We start from the raw sequence: 15974 nt of genomic DNA on the forward strand, positions 1-15974 counted from the left end.
ATACAATACACACCATATAGAATACACATTATACAATAAAAAAGTATATATAATGTACAGTAGGTTGTATTGTACTGTATTGACATTCAGGCTGTCGGTTGATAGTAAGTTGCCAGTGTGTTGTTAAGAGAGAATATAATATAATAATAATAATATAATTTATGACAGTCCGGTGTGAGATATAAGAGTACGAGTAATAAAGTGCAGTGCTGATGTATTTTGATCGTGGGAGATCAAGAGTTCAAAAGTCTGATTGCTTGGGGGAAGAAGCTATCATGGAGTCGGCTGGTGCGGGTCCTGATGCTGCGATACCGCCTGCCTGATGGTAGCAGTGAGAACAGCCCATGGCTCAGGTGGCTGGAGTCTCTGATGATCCTCCGAGCTTTTTTCACACACCGCCTGGTATATATGTCCTGGAGGGAGGGAAGCTCACCTCCGATAATGTATCTGGCAGTTCGCACCACCCTTTGCAGTGCTTTGCGGTTGTGGGCGATGCTATTGCCGTACCAGGCGGAGATGCAGCCAGTCAAGATGCTCTCTACAGTGGACCCGCACAGATACAGAATGCCATCTGGACCCACGGCTTTGCGGATATTCACCCGTTGGAAGGATCTTGTTACATCTGCTACAGAGACGGAGAGTGAACTAACCTCTGTAGCTTCGGCCGCGAGAGCTCTCTCCGCGAGGGCGGTGTTATTTCCCTCAAAATGAGCATAAAAAGTATTTAGCTCATCCGGGAGAGAGGCAGCGGTGTTCACGGCAGAGTTTTTATTCCCTTTAAAGTCTGTGATGATGTTAATTCCCTGCCACATGCTTCTAGAGTTGGTGGTGTTAAACTGTCCTTCAATCTTGTTCCTGTACTGATGTTTTGCTGATCTTATAGTTTTTCTGAGGGCATAACTGGCTTGTTTATGCTCCTCCGCATTCCCGGAATTAAAAGCGGAGGTCCGCGCATCAAGTGCCGCGCGAACATCGCTATTAATCCAAGGTTTCTTGTTCTGGTAGATCCGTATTGTTTTGGTCGGAACAACATCCTCTACGCACTTTCATATGAAACATGTTACGCTATCAGCGTAAAGTTCGATGTCGTCATCAGAGGCGGACCGGAACATCTCCCAGTCCGCGTGATCAAAACAGTCTTGTAGCGTAGAGTCTGATTGGTCCGACCAGCACTGGATGGTTCTGAGGGTGGGTGCTTCCTGTTTCAGTTTCTGCCTATAAGCGGGCAGAAGCAGAACATAAGAGTGGTCCGATTTGCCAAATGGTGGGCGGGGGAGGGATTTGTAGCCGTCCCGGAAGGGAGAGTAGCAATGGTCCAAAACCCGGTCCCCTCGTGTGTTAAAACTAATGTGTTGGTGGTATTTTGGTGCGACTGATCTGAAACTGGCTTTATTAAAGTCCCCGGTCACAATGAACACGGCCTCAGGGTGCGCGGTTTCCTGCTTGCTTATAATCCCATACAGTTCCTTGAGTGCCCGGTCTGTGTCAGCTTGTGGCGGGATGTACCTAGCAGTGATAATGACCGCTGTGGATTCCATCGGTAGCCAGAATGGTTGACACAGAAGCATGAGAAATTCCAGATCAGGAGAGCAGAAAGACTTGATAGAATGTACGTTCCTCTGATCACACCAGGATTTGTTGATCATAAAACATACACCACCACCTCTGCTTTTACCTGAAAGGTCTTTCGCTCTGTCCGCCCGGCGCACGGAGAACCCCGCGGGTTCAATGACTGAATCTGGAATCTCAGCAGACATCCAAGTTTCTGTTAGGCAGATAATGCAGCAGTCTCTCGTTGGAAAGAGATCCACGCTTTCAGCTCGCAGAGCTTGTTATCCAGAGACTGAACATTTGCCAGTAGAATACTGGGTAGCGGGGGTCGATTTGCACGACATCTTACTCTGATGAGAACGCCGGCTCTATTTCCCCTTTTCCTCCTGCGTTTCCGCAGCCGGGCAGCCCAGACAAAGGGCTCCGCTGGTGTGTTTGTAAACAGCGGGTCGGCATTGAGGAATTTGAAGTCCGGTTTACGGTGTGTAATTGCTGAACCAATGTCTAAAAGTGTTTGTCTGTCGTAGACAATAAGGCAGACAACATCCAAAACAAAAAACATAAGAACTGTAAACAAAACAAACAAAACACTACAATGTTGTGTCGGAGCTTGCAACACAGCAGCCATACTCGGCACCATCTTGAGTCCCATTTGCTACACTCACCTGATGGGGGCTTTTAATAGACCAAATTTTTATGATGCTTAAGGGCTTAACCTAATTAAAATGGAAGACTTGAATGAATAATTTAAAGCCTCATAGATTATAGAAGATGCTATGCATAATTAGGTACACGGTATCGTGTGTTTCTTTTTTTATAAAAAAACCCCCAAAAAAACATGGACCTTAACACTTACTTAATTTACAATTTACTTGCACTGCACATAAATAACTAATATTGGCATTGTGTTCATGTTGTTTATCCAGAGGGGAACTGGCCCCCACAGTGAGCCTGGTTTCTCTCAAGGTTATTTTTCTGCATTAACCAACATCTTATGGAGTTTTGTGTTCCTTGCCACAGTCGCCTTCAGCTTGCTCATAGGGGCTCTAAATACAATTATTATTTAATTATTTAATTTCTATACACAATTTACCATCATATTTAATCAAACTACACAATGATCACTCTAAGACTTTATAGATATTACAGTTTAATTTTTTGTTAATGCATGATTTCCTTTAAAGCTGCTTTGAAACAATGTGTGTTGTGAAAAGCGCTATACAAATAAAAATGACTTGACTTGTGGTAGGCAGATGTTGCATTCCATTCAAGTCGGAAATGGGATATTCCTATGTGATATCTCAGATATCCGACCATAACGGCATTCCATCGCCTGTCACCAGAGATGTCTCTTAGCAACCCAATAGATAAACAGAGCTGCAGCGCTAGCATTTGTGCTACAGGTGTACGATTATCAAAAGAGAGTATAATTTACCATGTTTTGTACACCTGTCTCTGCAGGCGGTTGTTAAACAAGCTTTAATATCATGTAATGTAGGAACTTTGACTCATTAATTGATATTACTTAATAAAGTGAATGTTTAACACTTACTTTGTACATCTCCCAGGTTGCCGACAAGTTTGTGTGATGTCACACAACTGCATCTCGGCGAAATCAGAGTTGAAGAATTCCGCATGAGTTTCCAAGTTGGAATTCCGACTTCAAGTTGTGTTCCATTTCAGGTGTCCTAGTAGGTAGTTGGAAAATCAAACTTTCTGTGTTGAATGGAATGCAGCATTACACCAAGAAGTTCTAAAATTTTCTTGATGAACTATGTAGGTTTTGATTATTTCACTAATTTACACTCATGCAAACTGTGAAGAAAAGTCACTCTAGGTTTGGCATCAATAACAGGGTTTCCATCCACAGATTTTTGTGAATTTTTGGATTTCACAAAACGAAATGTTTAAATAAAAAACATAGATGCTCGCTTCTGTTTTAATCAATAAGATGACATGCACATAAACTCTGATGGAAACACATTTATAGAATTTATTCCTAAAGAATTTATATAGGAAAATAGATGTGCATTCTGTTTAAAAAAAATCATGTGACTTTGCCTCAACAAACCATGTGAATACTTAATTTGCTCAAAGAATATCATCAGTATCAACGTATAGCATTTCAAATGTTGCTCTGGTTATTCAGTAAGCACAAAGTCTGTCATCAAAATTATTGGCTACTGTTACCTCCCAGAACTGCACGATACGCTTTTGCTCCCAGACATAAGGCATCTGTTGTTGAACGCAAGCGTTTTGTCTGCGCGCTCTAAACCTAAAGTAGGAATTTATTACATAAAAGAGCCACAGTGGCTTTAACTTACATTTTTATTTCCATTTTGCACCCATTTCCCCAGTAGTGATGGTTTTGTTCTCTAAAACACACGGGATGGATCTTTTTTCCCCCTGCATATATTAAATTCATAACTTGGATGGAAACGTCCTGGTTACTTTCGTAACCTCCGTTCCCTGATGGAGGGAATGAGAAGTTGTGTCGATGTAGTGACACTAGGGTTCACTCTTGGGAGCCCCAAACACCTCTGCTTTTTTGAAAAAAGGCCAATGAGAATTGGCGAGTGGAATTTGCATGCCACTCCCCCGGACATACGGGTATAAAAGGAGCTGGTATGCAACCACTCATTCAGGTTTTGTGCTGAGGAGCCGAGACCAGGTCCCGGCCATTTCAGCGGGTAGTTCAGCGTTGTGGCAAGAGGGACACAATGTCTTGTTCCCTCCATCAGGGAACGGAGGTTACGAAAGTAACCAGGACGTTCCCTATCTGTCACTCACTCGATGTTGTGTCGATGTAGTGACACTAGGGGTCCCTATACAAAACGCCACAACTAGCTGAACTGTGTTACGTGAACTGGTGGTGTGTGATGGGCAGACTGCTGTGTGCCTCGCAGCCAGCGCACCAGGCCGTCACGTAACCTCCCCCAACGCTCTTATGGGTGTTGAACGGTCCATCGGGAACAAGTCGACTGCCCAACTACAGGGACAGGCTGGCCCAGCCGAGGCCTCTTTTCCCTCTCTTTTTTCCCCCAAAAGAGTGGAATTTGTTAACTGACTGGGAGCCATAAGTGTCTGTGTCAGGGGGTGTCCCTCCCAAGGAGAAGACACTGCGGAGACCACACCCCACCAAAAAATAGGGGGGGTATTTTGAGTGGAATACGTCACATGGTTTTACCGAGTCTTGTCGGAAGTATGTCATGTGGAGAGGTCCCATAGTAGGTCCTACCTGAAGGGGGAGGAGTTTCTACAGAGCATGGCGACCGGGGGCAGAGGGGCCTCTGCCCAAGGAAGACGCAGTTTGCCATCAGGGAAAATTTTTTGCGGAGGATATCACATGGGGTCGCCTTCGGGGAACCAGCACATGCGGAGCACCTACCTCAGTACAGGGGCTCATTAGCGCACGTACTGGGCCGGTCAGTGAGTTTCTCCGCAAACTCAACTGCCAGAGGGCTAAGGAGGAAAGTCATCCAGGGATCACAGTCTGTGAACACGACTGGGAGTCATGAGCGCACGTCTTCACCTCAAGGGAGGGGAAAGGCTCTATGCGCAAACGGTACACCCGGCCAGTTGTCCCGAAACTTACCTGCTCATGCCTGCCAACACGGGACGAGACCGGCTCAACCCGGAGATTGCAGAACCTCGCAAAGGTGTTGGGTGTTGCCCAGCCCGCTGCTCTGCAGATGTCTGCCAAAGAGGTGCCACTGGCCAGAGCCCAGGAGGCCGCCACTCTCCTGGTGGAGTGGGCTTGTAACTCCGCAAGGGGTGGCACGTCCTGAGCCTGATATGCCATCGTGATGGCGTCAATGACCCAGTGGGCGATCCTCTGTTTGGAGACAGTGCTTCATTTCCGCTGTCCACCAAAGCAAACAAAGAGCTGCTTGGAGCTTCTAAGGCTCTACGTGCGATCCAAATAGATGCGTAAAGCTCGCATCAGACACAGCAACGCCAAGGCTGGGTCTGCCTCCTCCTGGGGCAGTGCTTGCAGGTTCACCACCTGATCCCTAAAAGGAGTCATGGGAACCTTGGGCACATAGCCCAGTCGGGGTCTCAGGATTACATGAGAGTAACCCGGACCGAACTCCAGGCACGATTCGATGACAGAGAATGCCTGCAGGTCCCCTACCCTTTTGATGGAAGTGAGCGCAGTCAGGAGGGCAGTCTTCAAAGAGATTGCCTTAAGCTCAGCTGACTCCAAGGGCTGAAAGGGAGCTCCCTGTAGACCCCGAAGGTCTACGGAGAGGTCCCATGAGGGGACGAGGTGTGGTCTGGAGGGATTCAACCTCCTAGCGCCTCGCAGGAACCTGATGATCAAGTCGTGCTTCCCCAAATACTTACCATCTACTGCATCGTGATGAGCCAAAATAGCAGCTACATACACCTTCATGGTGGAGGGGGACAGCCGCCTCTCCAGCCTCTCCTGCAGGAAGGAAAGCACTGATCCGACTGCGCATCTCTGGGGGTCTTCGCGTCAGGAAGAACACCACTTAGCGAACAGACGCCACTTCAAGGCATACAGGCGCCTCGTAGAGGGAGTGATCTTGTCTACCATCATGGGTGGTGGGCCACTTAGGTCTTCCGCGTCCTGTCCAGGGGCCAGACGTGGAGATTCTGGTCACGGGGGAGCCAGATGGTGCCCCGTCCCTGAGAAAGAAGATCCTTCCTCAGGGGAATTCGTCGGGGGTGGGGGGCTGTCGCGAGGAGCGTGAGATCCGAGAACCACATCTGGGTGGGCCAGTAGGGTGCTACTAGGATGATCTGCTCCTCGTCCTCCCTGACCTTGCACAGGGTCTGTGCAAGTAGGCTCACTGGGGGAAACGCATATTTGCATATTTGCCTCGGTCAGGGCGTACCAAAGCGGGCAGTGGGAGAATTCCCAGGAAGTTAACAGGTCCACCTGTGCTCGACCGAATCGACTCCAAATCAGCTGAACCACCTAAGGGTGGAGTCTCCACTCTCCCCTGAGGGTAACGTGACGTGACAGTGCGTCCGCTGCAGTGTTGAGGTCGCCCGGGATGTGAGTGGCTCTTAGCGACTTGAGGCGCTGCTGACTCCAGAGGAGGAGATGGCGGGTGAGTTGTGACATGCAATGGGAGCGTAGACCACCTTGGCTGTTGATGTACGCTAGCGATGCTGTGTTGTCCATCCGGACCAACACGTGCTTGCCCTGAATCAACGGCCGAAACCTCCGCAGGGCGAGCAGTACTGCCAACAACTTTAGACAGTTGATGTGCCAACGCAGCCGCGGGCCAGTCCAGGAGCTGGCGGTTGTGTGCCCTTTGCATACGGCACCCCAGTCCATCTTGGAAGCGTCTGTTGTAACCACGACGCTCCTGGAGACCTGCTCTAGGGGAACCCCTGCCCGTAGAAATGCAAGGTCAGTACAAGGGCTGAAGAGGTAGCGACAGATCGGCGTGATGGCCACGCGATGTGTCCCGTGGCGCTATGCCCATCTCAGGACTCGAGTCTGAAGCCAGTGCTGAAGCGGTTTCATATGTATCAACCCGAGCGGTGTGGCCTCCGCTGAGGATGCCATATGCCCCAGGAGCCTCCAAAAAAGTTTCAGTGGAACCGCTGTTCTCCGTCTGAACGCCTTCAGACAGTTCAGCACCGAGCACTGTCATCGAGACTGAGTCCAACTCCAAACTGAGAAAAGAGATGCTCTGAACTGGGGAGAGCTTGCCAGAGCACGAGGTCCCTGTATGCGCACAGCAACTCTTGAGAGTGAGCTAGGATTAGCCAGTCGTCAAGATAGTTGAGGATGCGGACGCCCACTTCCCTTAGCGGGGCAAGGGCAGCCTCTGCGACCTTCGTGAATACGCGAGGGGACAGGGACAGGCCGAAGGGGAGGACCTTGTACTGGTACGCCTGGCCTTCGAAGGCAAACCGCAGGAAGGGTCTGTGTCGAGGTAAGACTGAGACGTGACAGTACGCATCCTTCAGGTCTACCGCCGCGAACCAATCTTGATGCCGGATGCTCGCTAGAATGCGTTTGTGTGTCAGCATCTTGAACGGGAGTCTGTGCAAAGCCCGGTTCAGTATTCGCAGGTCCAGGATTGGTCGCAACCCACTGCCTTTCTTCGGTACGATGAAGTAAGGGCTGTAGAACCTTTTTTTCATCTCGGCTGGAGGGACAGGCCCTTGCGCAGAAGGGTAGCGATTTCTGCACGCAAGGTAGCGGCATTCTTGTTGTTCACCGAGGTGAAGCGGATGCCGCTGAACCTGGGGGGATGTCTAGTGAACTGAATCGCGTAGCCGAGTCGGACAGTCCGGGTCAGCCATCGCGACGGGTTGGAAAGCGTGAGCCATGCGGCCAAACTCCAGGCGAGGGGGACCAAGAGAATGATCACGTCGGACGTACCGGCGGGTGGGGCCTCGCGGCGGGGCGGAGCTCGAGGTGCCACGTCGAGGGGACTCGAGCCCCGTGGCCGTGCTTAGTCCAGGGACATCATAGCATTTACCTGGCTCCTGCCGCCCACTACAAGATTGGCCGAGGAGGGGGGAGGAGGAATCTCGTCCCCATAGTCCACTGGAACCAATCCCGTGTGGGCGTGTTTGTGCCACAGCTGGGCTTCGTCGCCCGGAGAGTGAGGTCGGTCACCGAGCACAGTTCCTGCATCAATCCCGGGTCAGAACTACCCTCGTGCAGTTCTTTTAGCGCCTTGGCTTGGTGTACTTGCAGGAGAGCCATGGCGTGCAGGGCAGAGGCGACTTGTCCAGCGGCACCGCAGGCCACAGTCGTCAGGGATGACGTAAACTTACAGGCCCTGGACGGGAGCTTCGGGCGCCCACGCCAGGTGGCAGTGCTCTGCGGACACAAGTGCACCACGAGCGCCTTATCCACCTGGGGGATCACCAAATACCCCCTGGCCGCTCCACCATCGAGGGTAGTGAGAGTGGGGGAGCTGAAAGACCGGGACCGGGCAGTAAATGTTGCCTCCCACGATCTTGTCAGCTCCTCATGCACTTCCGAGAAGAAAGGAACGGGGGCGGGCGTGGCCAGGAACCAATCGTTGAGCCACGAGGGCTCAGGGGAGAGTGGAGGGGATGCTCACGGACACCCGGGAAAGCATGTCCGTCATTTCTGTGTTGGCGTGAGATTGGGTGACCGTTCCCGAAGGAGGAAGCCCAGCCGAAGCCTCTGTGTCAGACTGGACGAGCCCACTCTCCTATGCTGCGCTCGATAACTCATCGTCTTCCGGAGCTCCGAACGAGAAGTCGAACTAACACTGAGACGAGCCGGTGGTCTCGTGTGAGAGCCCGATCGGGGCAAGCGACCGTGCTGGGGAATGGGAGGTCCGTAGGGGGATACCCGGCGGAGGTGGTCCCATTGATGTCCCCAAATCATCCCCAGTGCTAACCGACGCGGCCTCAAACCTGTAGGTAGAATGACCGGTGCGGGGAGCTGCTGCGGTGGCTTGCTTTCTTATGAAAGCAAGCCGCGACCGCAACGTTGCCATGGTCATGTTCTCGCAATGAGGACATGACTTATCCACGAACGATGTCTCCATGTGGGCAGTGCCCAGACACGTAAGACAGCGATCGTGGCCGTCAGAAGCGGAGAGATATTGACTGCAACCAGGAATAACACACAAACGGAAAGGCATCTTTAAAAAGACGTTCCGTGTGTGCTGCTCTTTTAGAAAGAAAATATACTCTTTTTAGAATATACTCTTTTAGTTGTTTTTGCCGAAGCGCCCAGGGGCGTTCTCTGCACTCCATGGGTGCAGAGGGAGAGAAGCCGATGAAATGCGCCGTAGAATCCAGCAGATGAGGTGAATGAACTTCGTGGATGAATTCAGCTTCAATGAATAGAACCGCTCGGCTCCGAAGAAAAAATCGGAATGAGTGGTTGCATACCAGCTCCTTTTATACCCGTATGTCCGGGGGAGTGGCATGCAAATTCCACTCGCCAATTCTCATTGGCCTTTTTTTTTAAAAAGCAGAGGTGTTTGGGGCTCCCAAGAGTGACCCCTAGTGTCACTACATCGACACAACATCGAGTGAGTGACAGATAGGGTTCCATACTTATGATAATAAGTCACGTAAACAATAACGTTTGATGTCATTTGGATGTTTGTCTCATTGACTCGTTTTGATGCACCATATTTCAAGGTACGCGAGAATATGGATGAGTAAATGACAGAATTTTCCATGTTTTATAATGGCTGAGTTTTAGAGCTGCATGAATGATAAAGTCTTAAATTTGTAGTCAAGTGCAACATTGGTTTGAGGTAATTTACAGTGGCTTATTTATTTGGGTTACAGTTCAGAGGGGACACACTGTCACATGAACATACTTAAACACTGGCAGCTGACCTCCATAGATGCACCAGGCTTAGTTTGCATGCAGTCTGTATGATACTCAAATAACCATCTCTCTGGTGGTTGTCATGGAAACCGCAAACCTCTCAGCCCTCCCCTGCACTGTTATCCCTGATAAATCCTAATAAATTACCTCCATTACGTAAGTGTTTTGAGTTGGGTGGATGATTTTAATGATTTCTCTCATTCTTCTGGACTTCTTCAGTTCAATCAATTTATCTGAGCCTGTTTTAGTCCATTCTCATTGAATCAGTTTGTATACTTAAGTTGAATTAGATAGTGTATTTGCCAAATCAACTGAAAAACATTTGTTAAATCAATCAAAATCGGTGTCAGTTAACTCTGCATAATTTATTGCAAAATCTTCGATACTGACAAATGTAAATTACTTTGAATCTAAACACATGTTAGACAAACAATATCACCCTAAATGTTGTCCCAACTAGCTTAACAAATTTGTCTAAACAAACTAATTAATATTGAACAATGTTGCTGATTTGCCAGATCCCAGCTTGCATTGCAGTATGAATATATTTGTATGGTCAGTTTTAGTGTTACAGGCTTATTGTTTGCAGTTTGCAGACTTAATCTGTGCTGCTGTTGTTGTTTTTGTCATCATGTTAGTTAATAGTTGTGTGATGATGTTCAGAGCTTATCTTTTTATTTAATGATGTTTGTTGTTTGTCACCATTGCTGAGGTGTATGTGCCTCCCTCACAAGTCATCTCTATTGTGTTGGTTTAGCAATTTACTAATGTCTTAAAAGGCAGTGATTGTACAGTGCACTTTGCATAAATTATGCAGATAGTGCATGAGTGTTTAAAAAAAAAAAAAAAAGTATTATATTTATATTATTTGAACAAAACAGGTCACTTCTTTAGTAAAACATTTTTTTAAAATATTTTTATATCAATGTAACTTGAGTCAAAACAAAGATAACAAAACTAAGATAAGTTAAATCAACCCAAAATGTTTACCACAGAAAAATTTACTTTTTTTAGGGCAACGAGTTTCTATAAATTTTTTACATTCAGTAAACATGTCCAGGCTTAAAGTGTGAGGAGATAGTGTTTCACAATAGTCTTGGTTTAATACGTACACGTGCCAAGGGGTAGGGGTATGTACACGTGAATGCTTGCGCTCCATGGGGTATAATAGAGGTGCCCATTCTGGCATTAATTCAGCGGACCACTCTGCAGGTGGTCTCTACTGCTGATCTGGGCTCCTGGAGCTTTAACACCAATTACAGCAAGAATCACAGAGTGATGGAGTCCTAAAAGAGACATGTTGGTGCGCCATTGTTTTTTTTTTTTTTTTTTTTGTTCTCTCTCTTTATGACTTAGATAATGGAGGAAGTGCATGTTACTGTTATAAAACCCCAACCACTGGGGATGCTGAGGCACTGTATAACCAGAAGGTTGCTGGTTTGATCCCTGCAAGGGGCGAGCAAGGAGCCATTGCCATTGTGCTTGGTTGTGTGGCAATAAATAGAGATTTAATTAGTGGTGTCTGTGTTTCAATATTACTATTGCTCATACTTGGGATTTGAACATACCCCTAAACCCAAAAACAGCTTGATATTATGAAAATTATGTGACAGTGGTGAGATTTTTTGCAAAATGATATTACGTGGTACCTAAGACGTATTGTGTCAGTTCTGAGGTAAAATCCATTGTGTGGCTCTAAAAGCAAGTTCATTTTTCTCCCAAACAGATTAGGTTAATCGAGTTTAAATCAACAAAACCTACCACCCTACCCTAAACCTAACTGATAGTGTAATGAAAAGCAAATGTGACATGAAAAATGCAATTACTGAAGCAGCCACATCATTTTGTGGTGCTTCTATGACACTTTCAACTCACGTGTGAACTTGCATCAGTTGAGCTACCGTGCAATTTGACCACAGCCAAACAAGTTTGTAAATGTAGTTGGTTATATAATGCAAATGTTAAGATGTATTAACATTTAAAGGTCATGTGCTACAGTAAATGTTTTGATGTCTTAAGAAATAGCATTGTGTGAGGAACAGGCCAAGAAAGTGTTATGAACTGATCATTTGCCGTTTTACTCTTGTGTGAAAGGGAATAGAAGTCATTGTTGTTATAGCACCTCTAGTGTTCATTTGAGGAGGAAATTGCCTTGATACACACAAAGAGGCAGGTAAAAATCATTTTGTTAAAATGTAGGTAAAGTAACGTGTTTCTGAGACCAGGTTGCCTGAATATCAAACTTTGGAGCATATCTAGCTGCATACATGAATGATTTCTCAGATCATGTGGCTTGTTGAGAAGAGGTATGCAATCACTTTTCTAAGCGATTTATGATTTTCACCTGATGGATGATAACAGCCCCAAAAAAAATCCCAAAGATTTACACTAAAGGAGGGATCCAGCCATATCTGGGGTAGACCAGCAGAACACCCTAGCCACCACCTAGCAACCAGAATATCATAGAGACTTGGTGGTGGGCTCTTTTGACCGCAACAGTAAGCAACCACCCTGAACACTGTAGCAATCAATGTGCTCTGAAAAAAATCCACTCTGAAAACCTTAGCCACTAGTTAAACTGAAGAGTAAATTCACTTCGAGATTCCATAACAACGTCTAAGAAACAAAATCAAGCGTTTATTTTTTTCAGCTTTTTTTCAGTCATTATAATAGACACATATGCATATATATACTGTATATTCGTCCCTCAATCAACTCTCTCTCTCCATAAAGCATGTAATCTAAGAGCCGGCGCTAGCACACACTGATCGCAGCACAGAACACTGAGAATAAATTAGGCTCTGCGCCACATCTGAGGAATATTAAAGCAATCCCATCAGCCAACTTCAAACGATCGGCTTGCACTGAGAAAGAAAAGAGGACATCTGTGGAATTTTCAAAGAAACTCTCCCTCCTCGGACTGCTGTCACACAGTGTGAGGAACCTGTGTGAGAGAGAGAGATTATCTCTGAATTTAGATGAGCTGTGCTAATACAACAGAGAGAAGGGGAAACCAATGCTCTAGTGTCTGTCAAGCAGAGAAGATGAGGATGGAATTTGGCAGGACAAGCTATGTATCACACGGACACTTCAATGAGCGCTTGGCAAGGCTAAATAAACTCTGCTCCTGGGGGCCCCCGTTTCAAAACTTAGTGGTTTCCAACTGGGAGGATGAAGTGGCAATCACATAGTATTGCGTTCTGCCAAGTACACTCACTGGACGGTATCCAAATAGACCTGCTGTGGAAATTCAACTCATGTGGTTCATCATTATGTATCATTAACGAAAACTAAAAGAAACATTTTTGTTAAATTAAAGATACAAATAAAATATGTAAAACTAAAACTAAACTAGAATAAATTTCATCACTCTAAAAATAAACTAAATTAAAAACGACCACAAATTAATTTTAGTTTTAGTTTTTGACACACATTATATTATAAAATGCGAAACCTTTACAATACACCTTCATTAAACTTGCACAAAAACGCCATTAGATAGTCAGTGTTGGGCAAGTTGCTCAAAAACGTAATCCACTACAAATTACTAATTATTCTTAAATCAAATTACAATCTCTAAAATTTTAATCAAATATCTTATTCATTAATTTAGCACAAATGTAATCACATTACTAATTACTTTAAGTTATATATGAGTTAAATATGTCTATATATTAATTTCTCATCCATTATCAGACATGCTTCAGCAGTCACAAAACGCAAACAGAAGTACATATGAACATAATTTATTTTTAAATGTATTATACATAATCTTATTTTAGAAATGTGTCATTCAAGTAATGTAGTTAAAAGTAATGACCTTAACTGAAAATCAGTAACTGTAATCTCATTACAAGAATTTCAAATGTAATGTTACACTACTTTTTTACTTAAGTAATTACAGTAACAAATTACTTCGTAATCAGACTACACTCCACACTGGTAGCGGTAACACTGGACAGCCCTACATTATAGAAATGGCGTTAACATTGTTAAACATTTTCAAATGATATAAGTTTAAGCTGAAGTTTGCCATTTCTGCACCACTAGTGTCGCCAAAAAGAATTGCAAAAATAATCGCTGTTTTCAAACTGATTCCAGAAAACTTCCCGCATCTTTCATTGGTTGTACATACAGAAGTCCCGCCCCAAACGTACACCATTGGTCGAGCCAATGTTGATGTGTCGGGCTGAAGAAATAGCAGCCACAATGTCGCACTTTCAGGTGAAATCAACCTACAAATGGCTTGCTCATAATTGTTTCGACATATTAAACTGAGATAGAAGAATTTTAGAATTGAGCATTTAAATTACACACGCAACTTTGGCAGCCCTAACATGAAAAAAAAAATATATATATATATATACAGTATATATACTACTGAAAAGCTAAAACTAAACTAAAACTAACAGTCACTGAGTGGAAACTAACCAAAACCAAACTAAAATTGAGAAAACAAATCAAACATAAAATAGAAATAAAATCACAATCCTGGGGGCCCTAATTCAAAACGTACTGCTTACCAACTGATAGGAGGAAATAGTAATCACATAGTACTGCGTTCTGCCAAGTGCATACACAACCCTGCTGGTCACCATCCAAATAGGCCTGCTGTGGCAATTAGACTTGTGTGGTTGAAATAAGTGCATGAGAACCAGTGGCGTAGATTTGGTCTGAACATTGAGGGGGACCAAATGTGGGTCCGCCGGTATTGGGGGGTGGTGTGGGAGGGACGGTTGTAATGTTTCATTGCAACACATTACACAATGCATAATAACAGTTCAAATTAATGCATGGATAAATACAGAATTATATTCATTGCATACTCTTAAATATTTATACACTGTATCATATCTAATATTCAGAAAAATCATTTCAGAAATGTACAATTCTTACCTGCTCATCTGAAATGCCTGTCTGCTTTCCTCACCATGAAAAACAACTGTTCATTTCTATGGATGCCTTTTACATTTTAACTGACTCCACATATGACTCATGTGATATAATTCATGTTTTCTAAATTCATACAAAAGTTTTGTGTGGGTAACAGACCTACAGAATGAAATTGCACGTTGTCAGCCACTGACTGCCTTGTGAGTTTTATTCCTGCAGGGGGCGCTTGACGCTTGACGAATCCTCTACGCATCCGCATTTAAATCTTTTCAATAAAAACTGATAATTGTAAAGATTCATACCTATGAATGAAAATCTGTCTCAGCATTATCTATAAAAGTATTTTTTTAAATAATAAATGACTGCGATTGGCCCATCCTGGCCAGCGCTGATAAAAGTAACAGGTACCACGTGACATTGCCGTCTTGTTGGGCGATACCAACTCGTACAACGGAGGGGGGACTTTGGATTTTTGTCTGAATATGACAGACTCACAATCACACAATTGCAAGGTATCTCATACAAAATAATTTTCAGAGTTGAGAAAAATTTATAAACAAGGACAAATCACCCGCTTCACAGCATTGGGGGTGACGAGTGTCCCCTGTCTCCCCCAATTATTAAGAGAATATTTATCTTAATCTGTTTGTTTTTTCTTACTGACTTGATGCACGTCCTATAGAGCTCATAGATCTCTCTCTCTCTCCTCTCGTTAAATCTGTACTTTGGCACGCTGGTTTAGTTTCCTCCTATGCTTGGCGGGTGTGCTTGTGGTGGCCAGTAATTAATTGGAACACCTGTTCCCAATCAGCTTTAGTTTTCTGCTGGGCCAAAGAGTTATGGGATATGCAGTTTTTCTGCACCAGGGCAATGAGGTTATATGTGATGTTGTAAAGGTTAAAAAAGATGTTTGGGATAAGATGCTATATTTTTAGACACATGGAAAGATTTGCTCTATTACAGTATATACAAAAAGTACAGTGAGCAGGAAGTGAATGCATAGAGCAGTTTGAAATAGCATAGTACCATTCTGCACTTACTATTTGTGCAGTAGGCTATATATTGTTTACTGTGCATAGTATGCAGATTTTCTGCATGCATGCAATACCCAGATTATCTACTTTGCCAAAATGTGCAGTAAACACACATACACAGCACACACTGTTCGTAATACTGTATTCCACAATTCAATGCACTCAACTTGACCTTC

The 15974-nt window shown here is 44.9% G+C and overlaps 1 protein-coding gene across 1 annotated transcript in view; it reads left to right on the plus strand.

Moving 5' to 3' along the window:
- The window catches only part of LOC127436496 (LHFPL tetraspan subfamily member 3 protein-like), a 54625-nt gene that overhangs the window by 19586 nt on the left and 19065 nt on the right, over positions 1-15974 (plus strand). The window lies entirely within an intron of this gene.

The sequence above is a fragment of the Myxocyprinus asiaticus genome, chromosome 47, assembly GCF_019703515.2.
Source record: "Myxocyprinus asiaticus isolate MX2 ecotype Aquarium Trade chromosome 47, UBuf_Myxa_2, whole genome shotgun sequence".
Lineage (NCBI taxonomy): Eukaryota > Metazoa > Chordata > Actinopteri > Cypriniformes > Catostomidae > Myxocyprinus > Myxocyprinus asiaticus.